Source organism: Tiliqua scincoides, chromosome 6 (genome assembly GCF_035046505.1).
Source record: "Tiliqua scincoides isolate rTilSci1 chromosome 6, rTilSci1.hap2, whole genome shotgun sequence".
Classification (NCBI taxonomy): domain Eukaryota; kingdom Metazoa; phylum Chordata; class Lepidosauria; order Squamata; family Scincidae; genus Tiliqua; species Tiliqua scincoides.
The window spans coordinates 80,762,078-80,774,699 of NC_089826.1; the positions used below are offsets into that span (position 1 = coordinate 80,762,078).

Here is a 12,622-nt window from a genome sequence, read left to right on the forward strand (position 1 = left end):
TCCTGTCACCCTCTGAAAGGTCCCCACATTGAGCTCACTTGGCTCTGCTGCTCATGCTGCCTTCTGGGTTGCAGCCACTTGACACGGTGGGTTTCCTTAGCTGGGTAGCACTAGCCAGCACCTGAACAAAAAGTTACAGATTCTGGAGTATTTTAGTTTTTGGAATTCCAGATAAGTGGTAATAAGTCTGTAATACTAACTATCCTGAGTTTGCCCATACAAAATACCCTCTCTGTTGAAGGTGAATGTGTCTCTCTTTTTTATTCGTATCATAGTGGATGGCTGACATTGCTGCAAGCTAGGGGTAGGCAAACCCCGGCCCCGGGGCCATTTGTGGCCCTCGGGGTCCCCCAATCTGGGCCACAGGGAGCCCCCACTCTCAAATGAGGCCTGTCAGAGACTGTTGGAGCCCGTGCTGACCAGTGATTGCCGGTCACAACCGTAAGACACGAGCTGCGGGCGGAGTTAGAGCAAGACCTTTTATAATCTCTATGTAGTTTCTGCTTTTCCCTGGGCATTATTTTAACCCCCCCCCGCCCCCCACCCAATTGCTTCTGAAAAACTTATGTCTCCATGTGTTTCTGGTTTGGTCTGAATGTTATCTTGGTCTGTATGTTTTCACTGTGCAAGAGGTCTGTGGCACACAGTTCGTAGTTCTCATGTGGTTCTACATGCCTGCATTATAGTTCTCATGTGCATTATAAATAAGCTCTGTAAAATTCATTCATTCATATGCGTTCCATCTCTAATGTATTCATTGATGTAAATTTATGTAAATAATTCAAATTTGAAATGTAAATTGATCCCCCCCCCCGACACAGTGTCGGAGAGATGATGTGGCCTTCCTGCTGAAATGTTTGCCCACCTCTGCTGTAAACTGTTCCTTTCTTAAAGTATATTACATATGCACAAATAAGCCTGTCTTCTGGTTTTTTACCATTCGCCCCTGTAATGCACCTGCATCTCCATAGATGCCGTTAGAATGACCTACTGGGTCCTCTGCTGTTCATCTCCTGTTAGTGTTCTTACCGTTGCCTCCTGTAGCATTCCTCTAGCAGCTATGAGTCTAGGTCAGTGATTTTCAACCTTTTTCATCTCACGGCACACTGACAAGGCACTAATATGGTCAAGGCACACCACCAGGTTTTTGTCAATTGACAAGGCACACCATGCTGCCAGTGGGGGGCTCACATCTCTCATTGGCCCTATTAATAAATGACCTTTCCCCAAATTCCTGTGGCACACCTGTGGACCACTCGTGGCACACCAGTGTGCCACGGCACAGTGGTTGAAAATGGTTGATCTAGGTTCTCGCTATCTGCTTGTGGTTCTAAAGCAGAAGGAAGAAGAATCTTCTTTTTACAAAGCATTTGCGAATGAAGAGAGAAGAGTCATAAACGTGATGGAGGGGATTTAATTAGGGTTTGCTGCTATTCATGGTTTCAGGTATCTGCAATAGCAGCAGGAACCTACCTCCTGCAGATACAAGGGGGGGATGACGCCTGCTTTTTATTCATTGATTCATAACATTTTTAAAGTCTGTGGAACCCAAGGGGAGTGGCTTCCTTCTTCAACACTTCAGTGATGGCAGTGGTTGTTTTTTATCCAGAACCACCCATACACATAGTGCTTTATGAATAATGACACGTTCCTGCCCTGAAGGGCTTGCTTCTATATTGATACAAAGAGACAACAGAGTAATGGAAGGGAAACTGAGGCAGAAGCAGGGATAAAGAAGGAGGAAGTATGCCATTGCTTCAGTTACTTGTACTTCTTATTCAGAGTAGGGATTAATCCCAAATTACCTGTAGCAAAATACAAATTAATTGGATATCCTGCAGAATTCAAGTGCCAAAGGTAAAATATTTTATAGGTAGCTTCTAATGTTCATCAGTGTTCCTGACTACATCTTATTAAAGAACCAGCCAGTTCCCATTTCAGCACATGAACCTTCTCAGGTTTTGTTTTTTTTAAATCGCAAAACCTCCTATTTTAGTAGAAGAATCAGAACGTTCTCTTTTTGTTCCAAGTGCAGGATTACAAAAAGTATCATAGAGAGTTGCTTTAAATATATTTTAAAACACCCAGCCATTCTTGTCTAGTAGCAGCTGTGGGAATTAAGACTGGAAGGTTAATTTTTGAGTACCTTTCTATGTTTTCTACATTGGCAATTTTAGTAGGATGTTTTGCTGGTGATGGTAAACTCAACAACATTTTAGCAATTAAAGGAGATGTTTTGGTATACAAAACTACTCATTACTTCATCAGTGTTATTTATTGTAATGTCTTGATTGGTGGGGAAATTATAACAGTCATCAGTTTCATATTGTTGGCTGTACGTCGGTAACTGTTTTAACTTAATGCCAAAATAGTTGCATGAATTTATTCCATGGATTACAGGCATCTAATCTCCCATTTTAAGTATCTGTAGAAAGGATCTTGTTTTTCTATGCTTGGAAGTGGAAATTTGAAATCGTTGCTTAATAAAAAAGCTTAGGGCAATATTTCCAGCAGCATAAAATAGCCCTTGTTCACATAACCCTTTGGAGAGCGTATTCGCGGTGTGCTAGAAGTTTCTTCAGGTACTCTGCTGGAGTTGGATCAGATCTGATCCTCTTGTTGGTATCTGACCCCGGGGAGATGATTTCACCACTTTGATTTCATGTGGAGAAAATACTGCTCTCTTATGGTCAGAACAGAGGCTTAGAAAATTTGGAAGTCAGGGATTTTCTGCAACATGGTAAAATAACAGCTCTTCTCATGTGAGATGCATGCAAGCAGCACAGGATATGTAGGTAACATAGCAGCATACAAACTGGTCATTACAGGACAGTGCTTCTCAACCTTTGTCCTCTGCTGTGCGACTTCATATGGTCCACCTGGTCAAAGTACCACCGGAAGGAACTGGCAATGACATCATTGCCAGTTACTTCTGGGATGGGAGGGCAGATGCAAGGCGACACACACCAGTAAGAGACTCAGGGTGGGCAAGAGTGCAGATAAGCTTGCTTTGGAACCTTCTACCACTGTTTGTTGGGTCATGTTCCTGGTCTTGCTGCCAGGCAATAGGGATCCAGGGGTCCTGTGAGTACCACCAGACACCACCTCATATACCACTTGTGGTATCCATACCACTGGTTGTTCGTAATCCTTTCCTACCAAATATTCCCATCAAATATCACTTCAGATTCTGGGGGTTTCGAATTAAGGGAACATTTTACCAGGGTGGAATGGATAATGTTGAAATCCACAGTTCCTTTTGGATTTCTGTTTCCAGAACTTGTAGTGCAACTGATGATAAATGGACTCGCAGGGAGGAAGCCAATCTATTAAACTAACTTCTGTGGTCATGTAGAAAAGAAGAAAGACAGAAAAATAGAGTAAAACATTTTCCTCTCCCAAGCTGTTTGGGTCTTTGTTTGTTTATTTATATTCCACAGTGAAGCTCTTCAAGGGAAATGTAAAATATAAGATAGTTTATATAATTTGGAAAGAGGAGCTTTTAAATTAAAAAAAAAAAAAAAGCTTTATAATTTTTGATTTTTTTTTTTTAAAAGTCCATCCCTATTGGAGTGCTGGTGCACTTTTACAGCAAGGGAAAACGGAGACAAAATACATAGCCACGTGTACTATGTGAAGATAAATTTGTTTTGAATTATGAGCATGTGACACCTTGAAAACTTTTAAAAGTAGCCAAAAATGTACAGCCCCGTGTGTTGGAAATGTGGATCTGAATCAGAAATATTTCTATCACGTGTGGGAGACTTGCAGATTTGCACGAAACCATTGGAAACCATTAAGGAAAATAAGTTGATAGTTTTTTAAGGTTTTGGATCTAGAGATATTTTTTATTTTTACTAGAAACAGATGGGAACATAAGATAAATGCTGCCCAATGTGATTTTTCTGCATGCAAAGTATTGGGGAAGGCCTGAAATTCTAGAAATAGAAGAATGGGGAAATAAACTACATGAAATTGTTATTTTAGCAACATGAGCAGCCCAATCCTGTGCTGTTCTCTGCCAGCATTCCAGCCTCACCAGTGGTGTTGGGCTGTAAGGCACTCCGGCGGTGAAGCCTCTGCCGGTGGATGTTTCTCTGAAACACTGGATGGTAAATTTTCCCTCCAGGTGGCAGGGAGGCTTTTCCGGGAGGGAGGGAGGGAGGTTGGGAAGGGGCAGAACAGGGGGAGCAGAACTGGGACTGGGGCAAGGACAGCAGCAGTTTGCCATAGCATCCTATACCTCCTTCTGAGCTGTGGAGACCGACATGGGTCTTCTGTGCCCACTAAATAGTGGGTGCAGATCTGAGTACACCCATTGGGGCTGACTGGGCTTACCACAGGGTAAGGGTACCGATGTTCCCTTTCCCCGAGGAGACCTCTGGGAGTTTCCATGGCCCTACTGGATACAGCAGTGGCCATTTCGGTGCCGCTGTTTTCCTGGGCACTGGAGAAGCATAGGATTGGGCCCTAACGCTTGCGCTCTCTCTCTCTCTCTCTCGCTCTCTCTCTCTCTCTCTCTGTGGGGGAGACCAGATAAACAGTTCTTTTTTGAAAAATAGAAAATGTTGATTATTTATAGGAAGAATGAGACCAGTGTTGATAAGGTGACTCTGAGCTGCTGTGACTGTTGTATAGCAGAAGAATACAAAGAAATAGAAATAAAGTAGCTATTATTTAAATATACAAATATATACACACCTGCGATCGTGCACGTGTTGTATCTGTGGGGTTTTAAACTTTTTTTTATGTAATGGGAATGGAATTTTCTTAAAGCTCCTGAGGATAAAATACGTATTTATTGTTGTTTTTGCCGCAAGAGTACATGAGCACTCTAGTGTGAATGTTAAAAAAAAAAAAAAAATTAAGGACAGATTCCTTGGAAGACAAAAAAAAATGCCTTCCTGTTTATCTGTTTAAAATTTGTGGTTTCTGCAGGGTTGCACCAGCACTCTGGTCAAAGGAATTTGAGGCTTCTTAATGTAATTTTTAATTTGTTGTTATTTTACTGTGTGCTGGAGCTTTGTCTTTTAACGCCAAAATTAGGAAAGATAAATATGGAAAATGTTTTCTAGGGCTGTAGATTTTTTTAATTAAAAAAAAAATATTAGTGCTTTTGTTTTCCTCCGTGCTAGAACATTCATCTATTTGCAGAAAGGAAAGAAAAATAAAACCAAGAAAAAAATCCAAATATCTAAAATGTGCAGCCAGCGATGTGTGTGTGTGGGGGGGGGGGGGGAGATGCGCCAACCTCCCGTTATCGACAACTTGAAATGTTCTTTTCTTGCTGAGTCATAGCCTGGGTGGAAGCCAAGTCCTAATAGAACTGTGGAAGAATGATGGAGAACTGGGGGAATCTGCTCTTCGCTAATGAAAACCTGGCTTTTTCCATAAAGCTTTCACTGCAGGCCATGCTTGGCCATGCTTTTTAAAGGCTATGGTGCTTTCTAAAGTACAGTACAGAGTTTTATTTGGCTGCTTAATTGTTGTTTTTTTTAAGTGCAGCATCATTACTTGATCATGTTATCTGATCCAGATGGCAAGAAAGGTGTCATCTTTCCCTCACGTGCTGTGGAACCCCCCCACCCCCCACTATTTGCTCTAGGACATAAACTGCCCCAGTTGGTTCTCATTATCGTCTGGGGTTAGGTTCCTGGAAACTCCCATCGGATCACAAATCCGCAGATAGCAAATCATTGATCCTATGGGATCATTTGGGTTAGGGAGCGGTGCCAGCAGGGGACCTGCTAATAACTAACCTGCCATCAGGAGGCCCTTGGGGTGGCAGCGGAGACTCTCAGGATGCAGCAGAGACCTTCAAAATGGAGCCCGCGAGTAGCGCGGCACCCTTGAAAAAGGCTGTGAATCTTCAAAATGAATCTTCAAAATAGTTCAGATAGTTTCTCCGCCGGCATTCCTAGGGCCATTTATAGGTCTGCACCTGATTTACGGCACCAATTTGTAGCTCTCTTCTGCATTCTGAAGGTCTCTGCTGGTATTCTGAGTGCAGTGGAGACCTTTAAGTAGTGCCCATGAATAGCATTAGTCTGGTACCAATACTGAATGCTGCAGATAGCCAAAAACAGCTTGCAAATCATGAGAGTCATGTGGCAATTCTGCTCCCCGTGGTTAAGTGAATCCATGGGTAGCAAGTCCGTGAATAGAGAGAACTATTTGCACACGAAGCCGCTTCCCTTATGGGGAAAATAATAGCTTGGGAGCACAATTTTGAGGAGGTCTTTGGGTGATGCAAGTGTCTTGCACTGGCCCAGGAGTGTCACAAATGGACCATAGAGAACAAGTAAATTATCCTCTCCCAAACTCTGGCTGCACACCTGTGTACATAAGAACAGCCCCAATGGATCAGGCCATAGGCCCATCTAGTCCAGCTTCCTGTATCTCACAGCGGCCCACCAAATGCCCCAGGGAGCGCACCAGATAACAAGAGACCTGCATCCTGGTGCCCTCCCTTGCATCTGGCATTCTGACATAACCCATTTCTAAAATCAGGAGGTTGCGTATACACATCGTGGCTTGTACCCCGTAATGGATTTTTCCTCCAGAAACTTGTCCAATCCCCTTTTAAAGGCGTCCAGGCCAGTCACCATCACCACATCCTGTGGCAAGGAGTTCCACAGACCGACCACGCGCTGAGTAAAGAAATATTTTCTTTTGTCTGTCCTAACCCGCCCAACACTCAATTTTAGTGGATGTCCCCTGGTTCTGGTGTTATGTGAGAGTGTAAAGAGCATCTCCCTATCCACTCTGTCCATTCCCTGCATAATTTTGTATGTCTCAATCATGGCCCCCCTCAGGTGTACCTTTTGCTGCGGCACATTAGTTGAAAATAGCTGTCCTAGCTACTTCATTGCAGCTGGATCAGACAGTTGGGGGGAAAAATAGGAAAGTTTGCAAATAATCAGGAACCCATTGTGTAGAGAGAAAGGGGAGATATGAAATACAAAATATATTCTTGAAATAAACAAACGCAGGCTTTAAATCAGTGGTTCTCCAACTTTTAGCACCGGGATTTACTTTTTAGAATGACAATATGTTGAGACCCACTGGAAGTAATGTCATGACTGGAGGTGACATCATCCTGAAGGAAAATTTTTAACAATCCTAGGTTGCAATCCCACCCACTCTTACCTAGGAGTAAGTCCCTTTCACTATCATTGGTGAAAGTAGTAGCCTGTTAAAAGTACAGAGCTGGAACATTTCCCTAGATGCAGTTGTATAGCACGGTAGCATCAAGTCTAATATATTAAAAATAAAACACTGAAATGAATGGGGTCCCACCTGAAATTGGCTTATGAACCGTCTAGTGGGTCCCCTAGATGGGGTCCCCTAGATCGCTTTTTAAGTGATACGTGTAGCTTCACACACAGATTCTCATCTATAGAAAATTTTCTCTTTAAAAACAAAAAAAAGGGGGGGGAACTTATGACATTTGTGCTGGGTGGATGTAAATTTCTAATAGGGTATGCATCAGGCATATGTTTTTCCGTTCATTTTAAAGGGGAACATGCCTACCTGTCAAAGCGAGGAAAGCAGAAGATGGGTTTGTCATTCAGGCTAATTGGACTTGTGTACCTCCATCCTTTTCTCCATGTTCTGCAAGGTGTTCTGCAGGCAGGAGTTTACTGGAAATTAACCTAACAAGTGTGAATTACCTTGCCAAGATTCTTGTCTTCCTCTCGCAGTGCTCCTGCAGCCTGAATCTAATTCACCTCTCTTATCGCTTCCTATTAAGCTGATGTCACTTTTATTCTATTCGGTTATTCATTTCTTTGAAACGAGCCCATAAAAATAACGGAAGGCCCTGTTGAGCTGCTGCTGATAAAACGTTTTGGAATCGTGTGTTTAATCTCGCCCCGACTTACGTTTGATATTTTTCTCCTTACTGGATCACACCAGCTGTTTGTGATCCAGTACAAGTTATAGATACAAGTTATCTATATATGTCCTTATTTTGACTCTGAATTCTTTAACAGCTGGGATTTGGGTGGTGGTGGTGGTGGTGGTGGTGGTGGTGAAATGCTTGTTTCTCTTAAAAGGCAAACACAGTAGATTGATCATCTTTTACTACTGAAGACTTAGCCGCCACCTGTAACCGGCCAGGCCAGCTTGGCTTGCTGCCACCATGACAGCCAAAGCTGCTACAGAGTCCCCTCCATCATGGTCCGAGCTGGGCAAGAAGACAAATGTCTCCTTACCCCGAGGAGGCCTCCAGCCTGCAAAACAATAAATACAATGAAAGCATATCACTCACAAAAGATTACAAAGTTGAAAAATACAAATTTTTTTTTATATAATTACAAAATTAGCAGTGCAAATGTCCAAATTGAAAGCACAGCACAATCCCCCAGTGGGCATAAAACCAATCAGTGAAAGCAGCATCACAACATCTAGTTATCTGGCTTTTAAAAACCATTTTACTATATTTCTGGAAGATGCTCAGACTTTGATAAATCTCCACTTGGAGAAAATTTTATAATTTATTGACTGCTGCTAAGAATGTCTTTGAAAGGGCATCTTGAAGAGGAGGGGGTAAATAAATTGGACAGCCTTTTCAGCCACACTAGACGCTGTGCCAGAACCACCTTTCAGAGCGCGATACCATAGTCTTTCGAGACTGAAGGTTGCCAATACAAAATAAATTGGAGCTCGTTGATTGGCCAAAATTCAGGGTGGTAAGTGCATGTGACATTAGAGATGGCCTGGTTAGTCACAAGTACAGACAACAAAATGCACCAGAAGAATTGTCATTTAACTGCACCAGTGGGCTAGTGTTGGTGTACATAAGTTTACTGCAAACTTGACTTAAAATTAGCTAGAGCAAAACCTTTTGAGCTGCACTTCCAACCACTGCTCATCCTCCCAGAATTGTTTCTGGCAGACAAAACTCTGACATCACAGAAGTACTAAAACAGGACTTTCTCCAACTTCTTGGTCCTTGTACTGATCAAGATTTTCTGGTGTGCTTATTTGTTTTGATGGACAGGAAAATGTTGGACTGTCTTGTGCTAAGAAAGTGTATGCCAGTTGAATTCTCTTCCAGTTCCCCAATACCCCTGGGCTTTATGGTTCCAGGGTTCTACCGTATTATGTTCAATAAATGTGTAGATAGGAAACTGAATTCCTTTTGGGTTCAGGTTGCCTGCTATATTTCCTCCAAGGCAGCAATTTTCAACCTTTTTCATCTCGGGGCACACTGACCAAGTGCTTGAATTGTAAAAGCACACCATCCATTTTTTTGATAATTGACAAGGCAAACCATGCTGCTGGTGAGGGGCTCACATTCCCCAATGGCCCTACTAATAAATGACCCACCTCCAAACCCTGTAGCACATCTGTAGACAATTTGTGGCATACCAATGTGCCATGACATACTGGCTGAAAGTGGCTGCTCTAAGAGGTCTGTACCACTGCGCTGACCCCTTCTTCCGGCACAAGGCATTATGACTGTTCCACGACCCCATCCTCCAACGTTTGGTGATGACATCGCGCATCATCGCTGAATTCTAGGTTGCCGAGCTCTGTGATGTGCGGTAATACTAGTTGCCAGGTTTTAAAAATTGGTGAGTTTACATCTCAAATGACGGCAGTTAGATAATACATTTTCTCAAATCATTATCATGAAGCTCGAATTTCTGCTACCCAAAAATCCATTGCTGATTTATCGTTCTGTGATTTTGCCCCTGGTCTCTCCAATGGATCTTGCTCAAAGGATTCCAGGGTGCCCACAAAACTGACTGAAGATCACATTGATGTGCTGTCAGTGTGCGTGGCGGCTGGATTGTCAAGAAGCAGATGAACACAAATATTTGCCTTGGCTATTCACTGCCTTACCGACTCTTTAGGCAGTGTGAAAAATCAATGCAAATGCCAGAGGTCTTTACTCATTGTTATTTTAGGAAATTCCCAGTCCAAACAGCCATAAGAGTTGGCGTTTGCTGAGCAGTGAGGTTTTTGCCATCCCTTGGAAAGTCTGGCCTCCCTGGGGAGAAATGAAGGTATTAGACACATTAACTGCTTTTTAGATACACCAGCTTTCACACGCTTATGTGCGTGTGTGTGTACCCAAGTCGGCCTGTTTATCAGCTTTATTGCAGAGGTTTCATTTGATTTGTGCAGGGATAATAAGGAGAGGCCAGTGAGCTGATTTTTATAGTCTGTTCCTAGCTTAAACAAAGATCTGGGATTTTGAGGATAAAGACGGACTGAAATACGGTAGATTATGCGGCTTTAGTTTGGCAAAGATTCATTTAATTTCTCTCCACGCTGCACAGTGCCCCTCCTCCCCGTCACTGCCGCTCCAGATAAGAATGGCGGTGAAGGAATTTCAGAACTGTCGGGCTGGGCTCTGCACAGTCCAGAACTCTCTGTGCCTCAGTGTAATGTCACAATTGTGGCAGTCCAATTTGCCCTTGACCACTGTGGATAGTATGAGTTCTGTTGTTTGACATAAGCCTTTTGGTTAATGGACAGTCCATTTCTGGGACACGCCAAAAGGACAGCCCTTTTCCATTTTATAACGTAAAACAGACATTTATACAGGTGCAGCCTATTTATCCTCGGATTTTTTTATCTGCGGATTTGTCCCAACGCCAATGGGGTGGGGGAACCAAAAGTCACACACATCTTTGCCTCCTTTGCCCTGCGCTGGTGTCTTGCTCCATTTCCAGGCAGCCCAAAACACTGCAAAAAGGCTCTGCCTCGCCTAGGCAGGGAAATAGCCCTGGAGCCCTGGAAGAGGTTCCCCTTGCAAAGGAACAGTAACACTCCTGGAGCCCCTGAGCCAGCAAAGAGGCTGAAGAGGGGAAGGGGGGGCGAAAATCTCTGTAACCAGAACACGTGCAGCAAGGTGGAGCTCTCTCTCTCTCACTCACTCACTCACACTCACACAGGGGCAGGTGTGGTAGCAACAGAGGGGATTGCTTTAAAAAACCCAGGGAGTGTTTGCCAAATTCCCCCCCCCCATTGAGATGATGCAGGCAATCACCGACACAAGCAACCCCCCCCATGGTGCAGGCTATCATGGACACAAGAAAGCCTTCCCACCAAGCAAAGCATGAGATATAGCCTACAATCCTCTCCACACTTTCCTGGGAGTAAGCCCCATTGACTACAAAGGGGCTTACTTCTGAGTAGAAATGCATAGGGCTGGACTCTTAAAAGCTCAGCTGGCAACGGGGAGGGCAGAGTACAGAGCGGAGGGGAGGGGATCGATAATAGCTGCCTTAGTTTTCTTCCATCTGGAAGTGTCAGGCTGCAGTGTATTTGCATAACTCTATGGAATTTAGCACAACGTGTTTTTTGTTAATCGCGCCGAGTCACAGAACAGAACTAACGCGGATAAATAGGCTCCACCTGTAGTCTGTGGCCTTCCCCCCCCCCATCCCAGCATGTCACCCTTCCTCATCATGGCCCAATTGCTAGCCTCTGAAAACAAAACTGATGCACAGCTTATTCTGTCTTTATTTCAAGATGATCCGTTTATTTATTGTTCATGTTTTTATGCCACCCTTCCTCCTAGGAGCTCAGGGTGGTGCACATGGATCCTCCTACCTCTTTGTCCTTACAACAACCCTGTGAGGTAGGTGAGGCTGAGAGATAGTGACTCGCCAAGGTCACCCAGGAAGCTTCATGGCTGAGCAGGATTTGAACCTGGCTCTTCTAGGTCTAAGTCTGACTCCTGAACCACTACACCATCCTGGCTAATTTCTAAAATCCAGTGCTCTTCCCCCTTGACCACTGCATCCCTGATGGCGGTGAGTGTTCCATCTGAATTGGGAGTATGTAAGAGCTACAAGCACCTATTGAATTGGGCTTGTGTCCTGACTAGAAAGAAGCAGTCTCTTCCCATGAAAAATAAGTCAACTCCCTCCATGCTACTTTTAAAAGATTAGTGAACTTTAAACACATTTCATTTACTTTTATGTAACTCAGGGCCCAATTCTATCCCCCAACAGCCATTAGCATGCAGCACTACTGATACAGCATGCACTGAATCCTTGGGGGGAGCATCCAGATTGCCCAGAAGAGGTAAGTAAAAATCTTTGTTACTTAGCCCCCCGTAGGCCATCTGGGTCCCTTGGTTTTATGCCAGCTATTTAGCTGGTGTAAGATGGGGGAGATTCAGGGGGCAGCTTGTGGTGGGGAAAAGGGAATAGGATCTTTATGTAACCTATTGCCTCTGACGTCCTTCCCCTCCTGCCTCGAACTGGCCCAGGCCCCCCTGAACTGCCCTTGCTGCTGACCTTCCTACTCTAGTGGGGGCATCTGCAAGCTGCTGCTGCACATGTGGGGTCTCCAACCATTAGCACTGCCAGCCCCAGCATGCATGGCAGCAGTGGGTTTCTCACATTGTTGCGATCTGCCATCGCGAACCCCAGATGTGATTGGGCGGCTGGTGGCTGGGCATTTCTGCCCTGTAGCATTACAACATGTAGAAGTTCTTCTACTCTTGGTGAATTTTACCGCTTAACAGAGATGCAGATGTGGGCTAAACACGCACTTCAATATGTGGTAAATGGGTGAGCTGTGTGCACTCCAGTTTAGGGTCGATCGCATGGTTACACGCTGTGTTGAGGATGCTCAACTGACATTTCAACAGTAC

General features: G+C 44.0%; 1 protein-coding gene across 7 annotated transcripts in view; it reads left to right on the forward strand.

Annotated features, from left to right (window-relative positions):
* Positions 1-12,622, forward strand: part of LDB2 (LIM domain binding 2) — a 227,708-nt gene that overhangs the window by 107,501 nt on the left and 107,585 nt on the right. The gene's annotated exons all lie outside the window — the stretch shown is intronic.